The following is a 17,593-nucleotide window of genomic DNA, read 5'->3' on the forward strand; positions in this document are numbered from 1 at the left end:
AAAACCCTGACATCAAACTGATACCAGGTGCCCGCTTGTTCTACGTAAGTTTGGGTCACTTGACATAAAAAAAAAAATACATATACATCAAACTGAGTCACTCGGCACAGACTAATATGTTACATTGTGCTAGGAAATGTCATTCCCCAGAAAAGATGCTTTTCAAATAGTTGGGTACTGAGATGCCGAAGGAAAAGTTAAAGATCTTAAAACCATATTTTTTTAAGGCAGATATTCTAGTTGTGAGAGTTAGAATACTTTCCATGAAAGCTCAGATCTGTATTTTCCCCCTTTTTACTTTATTGGAAATGCTGATAAAATAGCCAGTCACAGGTATTCTAATGAATGGGCCAGGAGGGGGCGGAAGAAAGAGATACCATGCCAGGGAGCTGCACTCTCAGGCTTTCTGCACACTTCAGCGCTTGAGCTCCGTGAAGCATTGCAACCTTCATCTTACTATATTTCATTCCCAAATCTTAGCAGTGTTTTTCATGCCTGGGGCCAGATTCTCCACCTCATACAAATGCATCTTTGTGCAAATATTCCTTTAAACAGGTGTCTGAAGGAGAAAGAATGTGGCAACAGTGTCCATTAAAATTGGCCTGGAGGATTCCTTAGTGTCTTTAGGGAAATTATGTAGCACTGCACAGCATCCAGTCAAAACTCAGGGCTTGAAATGGGGTAGCAGCTAACATTTATTGAGTGCTTACTGCATACCACTCACCATTTTAAGCACTTGCTGGGAATTAAGCCATGCAGTACATACAGCCAGATACTAATATGTCATCCTCGTTTTTTATATTTTATTTTTTTAAGGATGGATGGATGGATGGATTTATTTATTTATTTATTTATTTATTTATTTATTTATTTATTTATTTGAGAGAGAGTGGTAACACGCCCGAGAGAGAGCAGGGGAAGGGCAGAGGGTAAGAGAATCTCCAGCAGATTCCCTGCTGGAGCCTGAAGTGGGGATCAGTCTCAGGACCCTGAGATCATGACCTGAACTCATTTTTTATTTTTAAGACACTGTCTATATCTTAGCTTCCTGGCCATTTGATGAGGCTATTCTTATCATTATGAGCCAGAAAATTGTCGCACTATAGTCCTATGAGACAGGTACTCTGATTGACCCTCATTATGTTATAGATGGGGAAGCTGAGGCACAGAGATTCAAGTAATTTGCCTAAGGCCACACAGCCAGGAAGCAATAAAATTCATTTTAAAGCCCAGAAGTCTGGCTCCCAGGTTCAGCTCATAATCTTCCCTGTGTGTTTTTTGTTTGCTTCTCCCACCAGGATATACACCCCCTATGGGTCCAGTTCCCCCTTTATATCCTCAGCACATGGGCAGGTGCCTGAGGAACAGTGAGCTTTTGCTAAATGCTTGTCGAATCAAAACATTAATGTGGAAAGCGGATTTTGAAATAGAAGGAAAACTCTGATTTTGTAAGGTTTCCAATCTGGTTTCTGGGGCATGTATCTGAAGTGTGTGTGCTTAAGAAAATTTATCTTCTACATACTAGAGATTGGAAAAGTGGGGATTCTGTTGTTTATCACTTTGAGCCATACTAACCAGTGGGACAAACTCAAGATTTTCTCACCAGTGCCGTAGGAGCGTGTTACTAATATTGCCATTCTCGTTGTGTGTCGTTCCTTCAGAGTGGTGGCAGACTGTGGGAAAGAGAGGTATCTTGGTAGCAAGCAAAATAAGATGAAATTGGCTTTCTGCCAACTTCCCAAAATCTTTCTGTAGTTCCATACCTGTCCTCAGCACGTACTAAGGAGAAGTCACAGAGGCCTGCTAGCTGATGGCAAGACTTTTATTACAGAGTCTGGTAGCGATGCCCTTTTCTTGCTGATAGAACCCTGGTTAGTTCAGGGCAGCGATGTACCCAGCCAAACACCCACTTCGTCATTCTCTCTGCTGCACTGCCACAGGTCGCCACACAATGTGTTCTGATCAATGCAATGCCTGTAGAATTCATTTTCTTTTCTGGTAACAGGAGGCAAAAGTAACTGAGATCTGCCCTTACCCTCTTATTGCAATTTGAGGGTGGGTGTGATGGCAAGAGCTTCTGAGGCCATCTTGTAACTATGCAGGAATGGACAAGAGAATCGCAGCAATAGCAACACTAACATTTTACATAAATAGAGATAATCATAAAAGGCAAGAAAAATAAAATAATGAGAGCAAAAATAGAAGGTAACAATGAGGATACAATGGCGGTACTAAATTCTAGTTAGTTACCACTGCCTCCTGAGGACCCTGCATCTTGAAGCTCCGTAAAAATGGAAATCTCTTCTAAAAATGGAAATTGGCACATGCTAGAGAAACTTCAAAGATGTGCCAGCATCAAAATGAACCTTTCTCTCTAATATCATTGGAAGACCTAAAAGAGACTTGAAAAAGCAATCACCTACTCTTTGTGGTGAACAGTACTATTTAATGCCGTGCGTGTGAGGTGTGGAAATTATTTCCCATAGCCTCAAGTGTACCACTCACACTGAGGAAAACACTACGCTGTCCCTCTTGCTGTACAGATGGATGGAGGCTGTACCCAGAAAAAGTGGGCTTGTGCAAAGCCATATGTTCAGTTACCAGTGGGGGATAGGAGAGTGTAGTGGTTAACACCAGTGACCTTGAAGTCAGACCACCTGGGTTCCAATCTTCTATCACTTTCTGCCTATATGGACTTGGGCAAGTTGCTTGGCCTCTCATCCTTTTATTTCCTAACTGTAAGATAAGGATGGGGATGGGGATAGGATTTGGGTTGTCATGTAAGCCCTACCTCAGAAGATTCTTGTAAAGGTTGAAAGAAATTCTTACTCAGAGCTTAAGTTTGATGTTTGATGGGACAATATAGCCCAGTGTAGATGTCAACCCACTATAACCCACTTAGCCAGATCCACTGTAAGGCCTACAAACCAAAAATTCTTTTTAACCTTTTAAAGGTTTGATTTAAAAATAATTAATAAAGAAAAACAGAGAAAAGCCTAAAATATTTATGGTCTGGCCCTTTACAGAGAGAGGCCTGCCCCTGGCATACTTCACACAGCACATTCCACATTTTCAGTAGATGTCCTCTATGATCTTCCCCTCTTGGGAAATGTCAAGCTAGGAGTTGGTGGTCTGAGTGTCTCTTTTCCAATTGTTCTTCCAGTTATTCAGCTCAGGCCTCTCTACAGAGGGGAGAGCAGAGGAAGCCCTGGAATCATCAGCTGCCAGGTTCTCTGAAGTGCTAGAAGCCCATTATCTTCTGCAGCTGGCTATAGAGTGAGCTTCCTTGCCCCATGAGCCAAAGGTCTTCTCTTGGCAAAGCTAGGTACCTACCATTCAAGGTATTGCAAGTAGGTCCTGGTGGTTTATTGGAAGAGCCCCACATATTGAAGTCTGGAGAAAAGCAGATGAACTAACATTCCTTTCTCTCTGCGTCAAATCCTGGCCCAACCTGCTGATCTTGAGTCACCTACCCTTGTATCCATCTCCAAGTATGGTTGCAGAGAAATGCTATCAATGGACACCGGTGCTCCTTGGGCAGATTACCTAGACTTTCCAAGCATCCATGGACCACTAACAGTCACCCACACAGGAATCTGGGGTAGATTACTCAGCCTTACCTCATAGAAGGATAGAGGAATTCAATTTGGGATGCTTCCTCAAATGTGAACCATGTTTCCATTTGGAAATGTAGTCTGGTCTGGTCCAGACTATGCTCATATTCTGCTCTCCCTCTTACCTCCCACCCTACAGTCACATTGGTTGCTTTTCCAGCCTCCAGGCCTTTGTTCTTGCTAAGCTCTGCCTGGAATATTCTTCCTCAGCTCTACCATGTGTGTTATGTTCTTATCCTTCAAGCTACAACTCAAATGCCACTTCCTCCATGAGGCTCTTGCTGACTATAGTAGTCATGGCAATCTGCATGATCCTGTCTTGTGTCTATTCCTCCGGGTGGGCTTGAGTACCGTGAGAATGATATGATGTTGGACTCTGGTTTATTATTGTATTCCCAGGGCATGGTCTATATACTAAGTGCTCAGAAATTGCTGGTTAAGTGAATGAATAACTACTTTTGTAAAAATGCATTTAATATATATTAAATCAACAAAATACACCCTCCTGCAGGGCAGTCCCTTCAGAACTTTGGGGAACTTTTTAATTTCTTCTCCTTTCTGGTTCTCACAGTCACTACACAAAGAAAGCATGTCAGGTGTGGGAACTTAGACTCTGTAAAGGAAGAAACAGGGTGAGAGAATTGTGCGATGACTATATTCTTTACAATTCTTTTCTATCTTTTCAGCCACTCAGTTATAAAAATGAAAAGAATTAAGAATATTTAAATGCAGCTCTGGCGTTTAAAACACCATTACAACAGCAGATATTTATCTAGCAAAGTCTACAGCTTTTGAGGTTTAGGTTCTAGGATATATTGTGAGTAAGCAAATGATTTCTTACAGAGGAAATGCACCGAGCTCTGAAATTAATTACTCACCTGTTTTAAATATCAAGAAGATTGGAGAGTGGGATGCTTACCAAGATTTAGTGTAGATAGCATATTTTACAATAAATGAGAAAAGACAATACTCAGCCATTTATTTTGTTTCAAAGATAAAGTTTGACATTTTTATTTTGTGATTAAATACCCATGTGTCATGTATTATTTCTCTAGGAATAAAACAAAAAAGATTGTTTGTTCTAGGAAGCCACAGCATGAAATGACACACAAAAAGAAGACACTAAATTTCTAAGTAAAACCCATTCTGCCTTTTCCTCTAAACAACCAAGAGATAACTAGTTATGAGAATCCTAAAGCACTAATTTCTTAAATAGTTATTTCTAAGCTATTATTTCCCAACCAACTGTGAGGGGCAGGCCCCACTGGGTGCACTGTTATCCCTATAGGGGCTTCTTGCTCAGGCGGGGTGATTTCTAGGTGGGTGCTCGGCACCTCTCCTGTCACATTCCTCCTACACAAATTCTGGGTCCCATGGACCTGCAGTCTACTGCTCCGAGCTTAGCTTCCATGCGATTTCCAGAGCTCCAGGATCTGGGCTCCATTCCTTTTTTTTCCACTTCTGCTCCTCCTCACCGTCAGTGAATAATAATCCAGGTCATCCTTGTAAATGCAAGTTTTACATTTTCCTACTGACACAACCTATTATTATCTGAAACATGCCCCTGTGTTTCGTAGAGACTGTGGGGGAATCCTCCCCCCACCACCCTGCCCTTCTTGCAGTGGATAGCTTATTGGTGAACATCTAATTGAGAAAGGATGAGAATTCCTTTTAGGGTCACATTGGGGAAGGTACTAGAGTTTGCTGAACACTGACTATATGCAAAGTAGTTTGCTGAACACTGACTATATGCAAAGACTCAGCCTTCTGTAGTCTTTATTAGCCCCAGTTCACAGATGTTGAAGCTCAGGAAATTGAAGCTCAGGGAGGTGAAGAGGGTTGCCTTAACTACACACCTAGCAACCTGAACTGGATATCTGATCCCAGAGCCCGTGCTTTTGTCAGCTATGCCATATAACAATCTTTCTTTCCACTGACCCAACTATATAGACTAGATTTTAAGTCCACTTAATGCAGTCAGTCTATCAACCTATGGTTTTAGGCCTGAACATAGACCCTAGATATCAGCTGTATTGGTTGGAGGATCTCAGCTCCCACATACACAAGACCAGTGAGATAATCCAGAAACATTATGCTCATGGTAGTGGAGGAAGAATAACAGAAGTAAGGCTAATGCTCATTTCCATCTCAAGCCTCTGTTTATATTACTTCTGCCGACACCTCACTGCCAAAGCAAGCCATAGAACTGATCAGTGAGCAAAGCAGGTCACCTTGCCCATGATGAGGGCACACTGAACTGTTAGTCACATGGCAAAGAACTGGCCATCGTGAGGACTGAGTAATTAGGGCCAAATGATGCGATCTGACACAACAGATTTATTAACGTTTATATCTTTATTTTATACCCACCAACTACTGAAACCTCTTATTAATTCTAATTATTTTCAGCTGATTCTCTTTGGATTTTTCTTGAGTGGATGTTTTCATTTGAAAATAATGATCCTCTTTAAACTTTTTCTTATCCAAATAGTAAATATTTGGAACTTTGTAGGCCATGTGGTCTCTGTTGCAACTATTGAACTCTTTTGTGGTAGCAGGAAAGTAGCTATAAAGATAATGTAAATCAGTGAGTATGGCTCTGTCCTAATAAAATTTTACTTAAAAGAAAAACAGGCAACAAACAAAGAAAAAATAGGCAGCCAGTCCAAGTTTGCTGATCCCTGATGCTATAATCAATTCCTTTAGACTACTGTGTCTTGTTTCTTTTTTTAATTTTTTCTTTCTTTCCTTCTTTTCTTTTTGTAGTAGCAAGCATCGCTGCCATTTTCTTCATTTTAATGGGAATGCTTTCAATGCTTTCTGTTTAAATATCATGCTTGCTATTGATTTTATATTAGGGAAGAGTTTTTTTTTTTTTTTTTTTTTTTTCCAGTAGGGAAGAGTTTTGAACTTCCAGTTTACTGAGTTATTAGAAATGATAGCTAAATTTTATCAAATATCTTTTCAGTTCCGTCAGGGTCATGAATTTTATCTTTTTAGTAATTCATATAATTTTAATGGATTTCCAAATGTCAAGCCATCCTTACATTCCTGAAATGTAAGGTCATACTATATCGCCATTAAAAAAAAAAAAAAAAATGCAGGGCAGCCCGGGTAGCTCAGCGGTTTAGTGCTGCCTTTGGCCCAGGTTGTGATCCTGGAGACCTGGGATCGAGTCCCACGTCGGGCTCCCTGTATGGAGCCTGCTTCTCCCTCTCCCTGTGTCTCTGCCTCTGTGTGTGTGTGTGTGTGTCTCATGAATAGATAAATAAAATCTTTATAAAAAAAATGCAGCTGCATTCAATTTGCTATCCCATTCTTTAGGGTTTTTATCTTTATTGCCCACTGGGAGATCTTCTTAGACTCAAACACTCAAAAAAAACCACAGGCTCATCTAAGCCTTTAGACTCATAAGACCATTCTACGTTACACTTAGTCTGTATGTCCCCTGAAGAGTAGATGGAACATTACTTGCCAAGACAATAGCATTAGTTCCTCCTCTCAGTGGGAGTGGTCCTTACAGTCACCCAGGACCTATTCATTGAGCTCTCTAGATGAGATGGCTCAGATGTGAAGCACACTCTCATTTGGAGGGAATGGGCATGATCTTGGTTTAAAAGCCTTGTGTCTCAAAGTTGCCAATATCCCTTGAAAGAGCTCCATAGTTGTAGCTTCCAAGACCCCTGTATTCAGAAGCCCAAGACTGTGGTGTCCCCATGAGGAATTTTTAGATCATTTTGACTCTTGCTAGTCTAGATACATTTTGCCAATCAGGCCTAGTTGATGTTTTACCTTCCTTTGGTTTTCAGGGGAACAAAGGCTTAAAAAAATTGGTGGTAAGGCCAAATTCTCTTTCAGAAGGGGAAATGGTTAACACATTACCTATACCATCTACATTTGTAAGTGAGTTCATTCTTAATTTCCCCTTATTTGTGTTAGGGTTTTGGCCAGGGTTACCCTACCCTTCTAGTGTAAATCAGGAAGCTTTCCATCTTTTTCTTTACTCTGGAAGAGTATAAATAGTATGATAATTTTGTTGTTGTTGTTGTTCCCTACTCCTCCATGGAGAGCAAAGGATTTTTCAGTGATAAAATGGTGCCCAGGACACAGCAATAAGAACAGCAATTGGATATTTCCTAGCCTTTTTGTGGTACCCAGAAAGGGCTCCATACAGCACTGTTCAGAGTACCCATCATAACTTAAAGGGAAACTTTCACAACGTCTGAAGCTCTTGATGTCTTGCAGATGAAGGAGGAGGAAGTCCTCAAATTCCTTGCAGCAAGAACCCACTTAGGTGGCACCAACCTTGACTTCCAAATGGGACAGTCCATTTGCAAAATGAAAAGTGAGCATCTATGTCATAAATCTGAAGAGAGCCCGGGAGAAGTTTCTGCTGGCAGCTCATGCCATTGTTGCCATTGGAAACCTGGCTTATGTTGGTGTCCTATCCTCTAGGAATACTGACTGGTGGGCTATGCTGAAGTTTGCTGCTGCCACTGGAGCCACACCTGTTGCTGGCCACTTAGTCCTGGAACCTCCTGGTGCTTACTGGCCCTAGGGCTGACCACCAGCCTCTCATGGAAGCCTCTTAGCTAATCTGCCTACCATCCCTCTGTGTAACACTCTCCTGTGCTCTGTTTGCAGACACTGCCATCTCCTGCAGCGACAAGGGCACTCTCTCAGCAGGTGTGCTGGGGTGGGTGCTAGCGAGGTCAGTTCTGTGCCTGTGCAGCCCCACTGCCCAAGTGCTCTGGTGCGGGGTCATGCCCAACTTCTGCTTCTAGGAGATGGTTGACAAGGAAGAGCAGGCTGCTGCTGAAAGGGGCTGATCTGATCTGGAGAAACCTCAGGGTACACAGACTGCTCCAGCTACCAAATTTACTGCTATTCCCGCCAATCCAGCAGGCTTGTCTGGAGGGAGTGGCGGCCTCCGTGCCTACTCAGCCTGGGCCTGCAGAAAACTGCGGCCCTCCACCCCCACTGAGGACTGGACTGCTGCTTATGGGTAGGAACAACCAGCCAGGGGTCTTAGACCATTTTTCCAGATTGTTTTTTAAGTTTTTATTTATTTATTTATTTATTTATTTGAGAAAGAGAACAGGAGAGAGAGAGAAAGAGAGAGAGAGAGAGAGAACACCCATGGGAGCATGGAGGGAGGGACAGAGAAAGAGGGAGAAAGAGAGAGAGAGAGAGAAAGAGAGAGAGAATTCTGAGCAGGCTCCATGCTCAGCGCAGAGCCCCACCTAGGGCTTGGTCTCACAACCCTGAGACCATGCCCTTAAACAGAAAGCAAGGCTCCTAGGCACAACCAACTGAGCCCCCTCAGGCACCCCTGTTTTTCCAGACTCTTAAGCAGAAAATGAAAATAAAAATTGTTGAATGAATTAAGTTCTGATAAACCTGTCTGGAAAATCTGGATCTGATGGCTTTGGACATTAACTTTTTGGAATTTTCTGGTTTTTCTCATTTTAGTGCTCTTTTATCTCTTCTACTTCTTAATTTTTTATGTGCATGTTCCTAGAAAAGGATCCCAGATTTATGCTAACAGAGTAGTGAGATTGTACATTTTACCCATGTATTCTCTTTGAAAAAATTTGTAAGGAATTTGTATATTTATTATCTTTGGATATTCAAATTAGTCTCTTATTTATCAGTTCTGTGTATGGTTTTTCTTATCTTTCCAAATTAGCATTTTATGTACTTGCCTTCCTTCTTACTGGAACCCAATCTGTTGTTCAAAACCTGTATAGAGGATGTTTTTTTCCATCAATTAATATTTTAATATGCGTTCCAAAAAGTATGCAACAAGCCCACTTTGCACCTTTTTTTTTTTAAGATTTTATTTATTTATTGATGAGAGACAGAGACAGAGAGAGAGAGAGAGAGAGAGGCAGAGACACAGGCAGAAGGAGAAGGAGGCTCCATGCAGGAAGCTCGACATGGGACTCAATCCCGGGTCCTTAGGATCACACCCTGGGCCAAAGGCGGCACTAAACCACTGAGCCACTGGGGCTGCCCGCACATTTTTTTTTTTTTAATAAAAATGAGGAAGAAAAAAAAATGAGGAAGAAAGGCGATACATACAAATTACAAAGACACATAAAATGGCCTTTACGTTTTCCACTAAGACTAAATTAATTAAAAATTCCACTGAAACTTCCACTTCTTCTGAAGTTTTTCTACCCTGGATACAGCCATCCAGCTCCTCTTTCTTCAAAATCTGACACCCACTGCCAGACCCTAAAAGCAGACTACCCTCTATCATACTTACCAGTGTCTTTCTGTCTTCTTTTTTGATTTTTTAAAAGATTTTATTTATTTATCCATGAGAGACACAGAGAGAGGGAGGCAGAGACACAGGCAGAGAGAGAAACAGGCTCCATATAGGGAGCCTGACGTGGGACTCGATCCTTGAACTCCAGGATTACGCCCCGATCATGAAAGCAGAGCTTCACCGCTGAGCCATCGATGCATCCCATTAATAAAGTTTTTCTATTAGAACAGTTTAAGATTTACAAGACAACTGTGAATGTACTATAGAGAGTTTTCATATACCCCACATCTAGTTTTCCCTCTTGTTAACTGCTTACATTTGTTACATATATACATATATTTGTTACAATTAGTGAATCAATATCGACACTTTATTTCTAACGAAAGCCCATGCCTTATTCAGATTTTCTTAGTTCTTACTTTATGTTCTTTTTCTGTTCCAAGATCCCATCCAGAACACCTCATTACATTTAGTTATTTCTAGGACCCTTGTAGCTATGACAGTTTCTCAGACTTTCTTTGTTTTTGATGACCTTGACAGTTTTGAGTACTGGCTAGGCATTTTGTAGAATGTCCCTCCATTAGGATTTGCTTGGTGTTTTTCTCATGCTTAAACTGAGGTTAGGGAGGAAGACCACAGAAATCAAGTTTCATTTTCATGACATCATATCAAAAATAATATCCATCAACATGACTTATCCCTGTCAATGTTGACCTTGATCATCTGGCAGAGACAGAGTTTGTCAGATTTCTCCACTGTAGATTTCTCTTTTCCCCTCTTTCTATACTGTACTCTTTGGAAGAAAGCCCTATAGACAGTCCACACATACAGGGTGGGGAGTTATGTTCCACTTCCTTGTGGGCTGAGTATCTGCATAAATTATTTGGGATTATTCTGCGTGGCACACCTGTCTCCCATTTATTTATCTATTCAATTATTTATTTATATCAGTATGGACTTGTGGGTATTTATTTTACATTTTGGGTTGCAATCCATTACTGTTTATTTATTTGGTTGCTCAGAGTGTTCCAGCTTTGGCCATTGGGAGCTGTTTCATTTGTCTCCTGTGCCCCTTTGACCCCATTACTGTGGCTTTTCTGTTTTTGTTTTGTGAGCATATTACTTTCTGGCATTACAGGATGTTACAGGTCCCTGTTGTCTCTTTTGTGTGCCAGTCCTGGAATCAGCCACTTCTCCAAAGAATACGGATTCCTTTTACGGGAGTATGGGATTAGAAAGCAAGACAGAAGCTAATTGCACATACCGCTACTAGGATTCTATTTTTCTTTTCAGTTTTGCAATTATATTTTTTATCTTCAAGAATTGTTATGCTTCCTTGCCATAATAGTCTGCTCTCATTTTATCAATGCAATGAAAGAATAAAAATTATTTTTAAAAAGGTATACAGAGGAGACAGGGGAGGGAGAAGATCTTTTGTCTTTTTACTCAGGGTTATTCATTCTGAATGTTCTATTTAAACCGCTGAGTATTTTTACCTATCTGGTAATATTTTGCTCTGCTGATACATATGAACAGTTGTTCAGAAAGATAATCTGAACTGTGATGGGTTCCAACGGAACCTTTGTAAGCCAGTGCAATTTCTTTCTGTCCTTAACAAAAATAGAAGACAAATTTAGATGTATATTTTTTCTTTAGCAGCTGAGATTGAGTAGTTTGTTGAGGACAGGGATAGTGAGTGCAGGCAGCAGTACTGAGAGCTACTTGGGTAGAATTTCACCTTATCTCAGGAGCCAGATCTCCTTGTCTTGGAAGTTGGCCATCAGCCAGCACAGAGCCACTCTCTGGTCTCCATCTCAAAGGAGACAGGCCTCTACATACTTTACATAGCAGCACTTTGGGACTACAGTGGATCTACTTCCTGTGTACCCCCTAGCCTGGTGAACTATTGAGTTGGCCCTAAATGCAAACTATTGGCGTCTGTCTCAGTTTCTACCTCTGTATTCTGCTCCCTTGGATGGAATTATTCAAAATAACTCTCTTTTTAGTTCCTGATTCAGTCTTTCTCCCCACCATCATGACAAGCTGTGCTCCTCATCCATGGCTAGTGACAGGTTCTAGAAACCCAGCCCAAGTTAGAGAGGCCAGGCTTCTCACCACCCATTCCCAAACCTGCCATTTTACTTAGACCTCCAAGGTCATTCAGCTAGTGAGGAATTCAACACATTCTCTTTGCATTATTATTCTGCCTCAGAGGCCGACCATTAAATAGTTAAAACTCTACACTCAAATGCTATTTCCATCATCTAGATAATCCAGTTTGGTTAATAGGTAAAATGGAATAGAGAAAGAGAACAAAATTCCTACTATGGCCATAGTGATGACTCAAAGTGAGGGTCAAGGTAGGGAAGGTGGGCCCCAGGAATTCAGAACAATGGTGGGTAGATGCAGAAGGATGTGGGCATCGTGCCCACCTCAAAGGTTTATTTCACAGCCCATTTGGTGGAAAAGCAGGCTCCAGCTCTGGTTACAGGTGTGCTGTCTCTAGAGCACCTGGGACACCAGGCAGAGCTCCCAGCAGAGGCCCCACTCACAGACCCATGTACTTTGGTTTGAAAGAATGTGTTTTCCAAATTGATTTCAGAAAAAAGATAAGCAAAGCAAAGAAAGAAACATTGCTCCACTTCTCATGATGTTTCATAAGAAGCAGACCAAAGGATTCTATGGAGTACCTCTAAAGGTTCTCAGTAATAATGGGGGATCTCCAATCACCACTGTTCATTAATTCAATCATCCCAATGGGGTTTCAGTTTGGCTCAAAGAGCACAGCATTCTCTGAATAGAGTGTCATCTTAATTAAGAATGGTGACATAATTTTATGAAGTTTTGTTACCATGGGCCCTTTTAGATAAGGTATTATTTTTTTTAATTTATTGTCTTCATTATCCTTCGAAGGAAGAGTTGAGGGTTTGTGGCAGGGTCAGGGTCAGGATTGGAGTGCCGGTTAGGATCCCATTTCAGTCTTGACCTCCGGGGAACATTTGCTTCCTCTGAGTGCTCCCTTCCTCTGGAAGGGCTCGGCTGGCACCTCCACAGTAAGGATTTTCCCATGTGACCCTATTCATATTGCCATCCTCCCATGCCCTCGATTGAATTACATGTGTTACTTTCTTGATAGTAATTATGAACCCCTAAATCTTCTTTTTCATGTGTTCATTCATGTGTTCCTTGTCTCTCCTCGTTCTCACATGAAAAAAAGCTCCCAAAGTAGGGACCATTTCTGTCTGGTACAACTCTGCTTTCAGAGTCTCAAATAGTGAATGGCACATCTTGGTTGAATAAACCCTTGAATTAAAGAATCGGTGGTGAAAATTGCATGTGGTGCTATTGTAGGCATCTCATAAAAGGACTGCAAATTGCTGACCAGCAAAGCTAAGGTTTGAGTATTTTCCCAAGAGGCAGTATTGTGGCTCTACAGACATAAGTGTGGAAGAACAGACACCGGAAGCCAGTGAAGAGTTTGCTGGATGGCAAATCATGCACTCACATTATAAGTTTTCCAGTGATAAATGACATCAAACGTTGATGTCAGTGCCATCAGAGAATCTTAACAAAATTCATACTTAAGTTTTACAAACATTTCAAAAGTCCAAAAACAGTTACTATAATTTACTCTGCATAGAATAGAAAACTATTGATAGAAAGATCAATAAAACCACCTTATACGTGAGATTCAATCATCTAAGGTTACCATATAAATTAGACTGAACATTTCTTACCTAAAGAAAACTTTATTTTAATAAATAATTCATACAATATTCTATTTTGCTAATTCAGTCAGGGTGATAGTGAAATATCTCCCCCTTTGGTTTTCATAGTGTTTAAATTTCAGCTAAAGATAGCATGATATAAAAGATACCTCTCAGCTTGCATGATTATGATGCTGTGGAATCTTTTGCCTTCCATTACTCAATTTAAAACTAGGAAGGAGCAAGATTTAAAGTGGTGGATTAATTTTACAAGGCCATGAGAAACAGTCTTTTTTTTTTTTTTTTAGAAACACAGTCTTTTGATGGTACTCTTATTTTCTGACTCTGAAACTTTTTTTTCCTATCATTTCTCTATATCCTGTTTGTGGTTTAAAAATTCTGATCACAAAGAATGATAACACACACTAAACAGTAATTCAAACAGAATAATCTTAACATCTATTCATCATCAAGTGTTCAAGTTTCCTAAAACATGATTCACCATGTTACTAAATCCAGGAGGTAGCTACTTTCACACGGTTTGCTCCAAGGTATAGCCCTTTGTAAATGAATATTACTGATTATGACTGAATCTGTTGTAACCAGTTCACGGAACTGCTACAATCAGGGTATTGATCAAGTGTCACTATTGTTAGTTACTTCATTTGCTCCTGATATTCAGTCCTACTAAGACAGACTCATGTTCTGTGGCTCCAGCTTGAGGTTTCTTCTGTTCAATTCAGAAAAGGCAGTGGTTGCATAGTAGACTGGGTTTCACGGACATAGCATAAGATCGCTATAAGACATTATATAAGCTCTGTTGAACAAGAGGAAAACCAGTTAATTTTTGCTTGAAAAGCCCTCTACTTCTCTTTGCCTTTCCTGTTTCTCTTCCTTCTGGTCTCCCTTCCTTCCTTCTCTCCTTCCAGTACCTATTGGATTTCACCTATGCATGAAGCCCACTGTAAGGTAACTACACATGAACACATTGATGGAAGACCCTATTGTCATGCCTAGAACAAAGCAGATTGTCCTATTTGGGGGGAAAATAGAATCAAGTACATGATTTTTACCTTTGATCCTGACATAACTGAATCTTTTATTTGGACCTAACCTAGACACAAGTCAATTAGTCTAAGCTCTCTTCTTGTGTCATAGAATCCTCAATAAATGATTCTCCATCTTTTGTTCAAATGAATGAATGGATTTTGCCATGGTGCAATATGGCATGAAAAAAGATCTGTACTATCATTCAGAAAATGTTGAATAATTCACAAGACAGTATATATAAAGAATAGTGTAGTAGGAAATGCATTGGAATGGAAATAGGCCTGATTTCAAGTCCCAATATTGTCACCAGTGTCCCATGTAACCTTGAGTCAATCACTCCCTTCATATGAATCTTACTTTCCTCATTTGAAAAAATGAGAGGATTTTTTTAATCAAAAGTGACAGAAACCCAACCAAAACTAGTTCAGGCAAAAAGAAAATTTTTTGACTCAAGCATCTTCTGGCATGGCTGGATTCAGGTTATTAGGCCGTATAACAGGAACACTGTCTTTCAGCTGTTTATCTCTTTTTTGGCCTCATGTCCCCTCCAATAGATGGGCTCTGCCATGGGCCCAAGGGAAAGAGTCACTGTAACTTTAAGCTTGCATCATCCTAGGTTATTAGCTCTAGAGAAAAGGAATTTTATTTCCTATGATCTGTATACCAATCTGAGGGGAAAACTTAGATTGGGTCTGCTCTGGTCCTATGTCTATCCTTTGGACCTATTTCCATTGCTAGGGTAGTAGGTACCACTTTCTGGCTGAAGAAAGGAACTAGAAAGTCTTGGGATGGCACAAATGTACTCAGCCTTTCCAGACAGTTGGTTTCTCTAAGTCTCTACTAGGTTAGGAGATACTGAACCAGAGAGGCATTTTACCTTTAAAGCAAAATGATTGCCCATTTGCTTTGCTCATCCAACTGCCCTGTCCTAGCAGATGACAATGAGTTTGAATACTTAGTAGGAGGGTTTCTAAATTTCAAAGAGATGAAGTGCTTGCCCAAAGTGAAATGGCTAACTTATGACAAAATCTGGGCTGAAACTCACATCTGCCTTCTCTGATCCAGCATCCTCTCCATACCACCAGGCTTTTTCTTCGGTCAGTCACATAATACTGATTTACCGTCTATGCCTATGGCCATGGGGCTAGTTTAGAGTCAGATGACAAGTTAGTTCCTCCTGGGTCCCACGTGAAAACTTTATTGTAAAATTTATATTCCTAGAACATGGGCATTTTTAGAGCATCATGGTTGATGAGCTCAGTCAAATATTACTGTGTCAGTCTCAGAGGATGTGCAGAATGACTATGCTGAATTACAGGACCTTTTACAAGAAATGCAGTCCAGTCATTTCCAAGCACACACAAAATCAAGATATGGAATGTGCACTTAGGAGATCACAGGCCAGCAGTTAACTGTTTGGAACCTTAATTTCCTTATCTATAAAATGAGAAAGTTAGATAAAGTGATTTCTGAGGTCCTCCTAAAGTCTGTGAGTACCTGCCTTAAGGCCCATTGAATTTCCTTCAGACTGTAGACCCATGGATACATAATTGGATAGATTATCCAATCCATATTATCCATATCCATAAATGGATAGATAATAATTTTAATTAACTTTAATGTTAGTTAAAAATTACAGTAAATGGAGCAGCTACATGCTCAAAGTATAGGGGCCGTGAGTGTCTGTCTTGCTTGGCTTTATCTCCAGGGCATTGGCAAAATCCTGCCCCCTAATGCAGAGGCTGGGCCTGGCTTGCTGGTTCCTGATACATTCACTTTGCTTCTGGTTCGCATCTCTCCAAAAGGATATATAACAACCTAGCAAGAGGTGGCTTGTTTTAGCTGTGATCAATGGCCTTCTTGTATGTCAGTTTTGAAAGGAAGAAGAGTGAAAGTCCTGGGCTTGTAAAGAAGGGATTGAAGGTATGAGGGGGGCAGGCCATTAGGAGGCCAGGGAACCAAAGCCACTCTCTAAGCAGCTGGCAAATCGGTAGGGGCTCAGTCTCATAAAGAACACCTGTCTTTTCATTGTAAGAGTGGTCAACACAGAGTTCATGTGGCATTCACACTTTGACCTCAGGAAAATACTTTTGGTTAACCGCCAAGAGGGAGCCCTACTTCCTTCTCAGAGCCTTCCCTGACTAATTTGTTCAACTGTGACATGCCCACATAGCCTGGAAGAACTAAGTGAGGTTAGCTGAGGTAACTGACTGGCCCACAGTTCCCATGGCACTCTGTTGACAGTCTACATGTCATTTCACTTCTTTCTTATGCTAATAAGCCAGGCAGTAATAGACTTTCTAAAGCTTAAGTGACGTATTGTAAATGTCAAACTACTTCTTGGGCTCATCTTACATTTTCTGTTCCAGTACAAAGTTGTCAGAAGCTGAAAGATCTTGAATCCACTAAGACTCCTACTGGTACCTGATGTATAATAGAGATATAGAAGTATACGTAATTATGCTACTTTTTTTCTTTTTGGTAACATATTTTAAGATGTTCCAATGAAAGGTGTTATTTAATACTTAATTTCTTAGAAATATAAAATGTGTAATGATTATATGCTGTCCTTAGCCTAAAATGGGAGATTTCTGTCTATAATTCTGTATTGGTGCTTGGGCTGCCTTTCCTGGAAAGGGCCTGGGGGATGATGGTGACCAGGTCATACCAGCCTATCTGTAGGCTTATTTTTATCTATCTGTCCATCCACATCCATCCATCTTCTGTCTACTGGAACAAAATATAATGTAAGATAACAAGATATTTATTTACTCATTCAATTATGCAATAAGCATGTGCTGCATGCTGGACACCACTCTAGGTTGTGCAGATGCACCAGAAAACAAAACAGGCAAAAATCTCTGCCTCCCTGGAGCTTACGTTTTAGTGCAAGTGACAGATAAGCAAAGCATTTAGTATATCATACAGTTGTTGGTGAGAAAGTAAAA

The 17,593-nt window shown here is 40.6% G+C and overlaps 1 protein-coding gene across 3 annotated transcripts in view; it reads left to right on the forward strand.

The window, feature by feature from the left end:
* The first annotated feature begins 16,053 nt into the window (after positions 1-16,053).
* LOC140641371 (F-box/LRR-repeat protein 21) overlaps positions 16,054-17,593 on the forward strand; it is a 31,297-nt gene continuing 29,757 nt past the window's right edge. Inside the window, exon 1 of one of the 3 annotated variants that reach the window (XM_072841096.1) lies at positions 16,054-16,134. The gene's annotated coding sequence lies outside the window, so the exon portion shown is untranslated. Of the gene's footprint in view, positions 16,135-16,158; positions 16,569-17,593 lie in introns of those variants that run through there. The other 2 variants (XM_072841097.1, XM_072841093.1) reach the window with 2 other exon arrangements.

The sequence above is a fragment of the Canis lupus genome, chromosome 10 (assembly GCF_048164855.1).
Source record: "Canis lupus baileyi chromosome 10, mCanLup2.hap1, whole genome shotgun sequence".
NCBI lineage: Eukaryota > Metazoa > Chordata > Mammalia > Carnivora > Canidae > Canis > Canis lupus.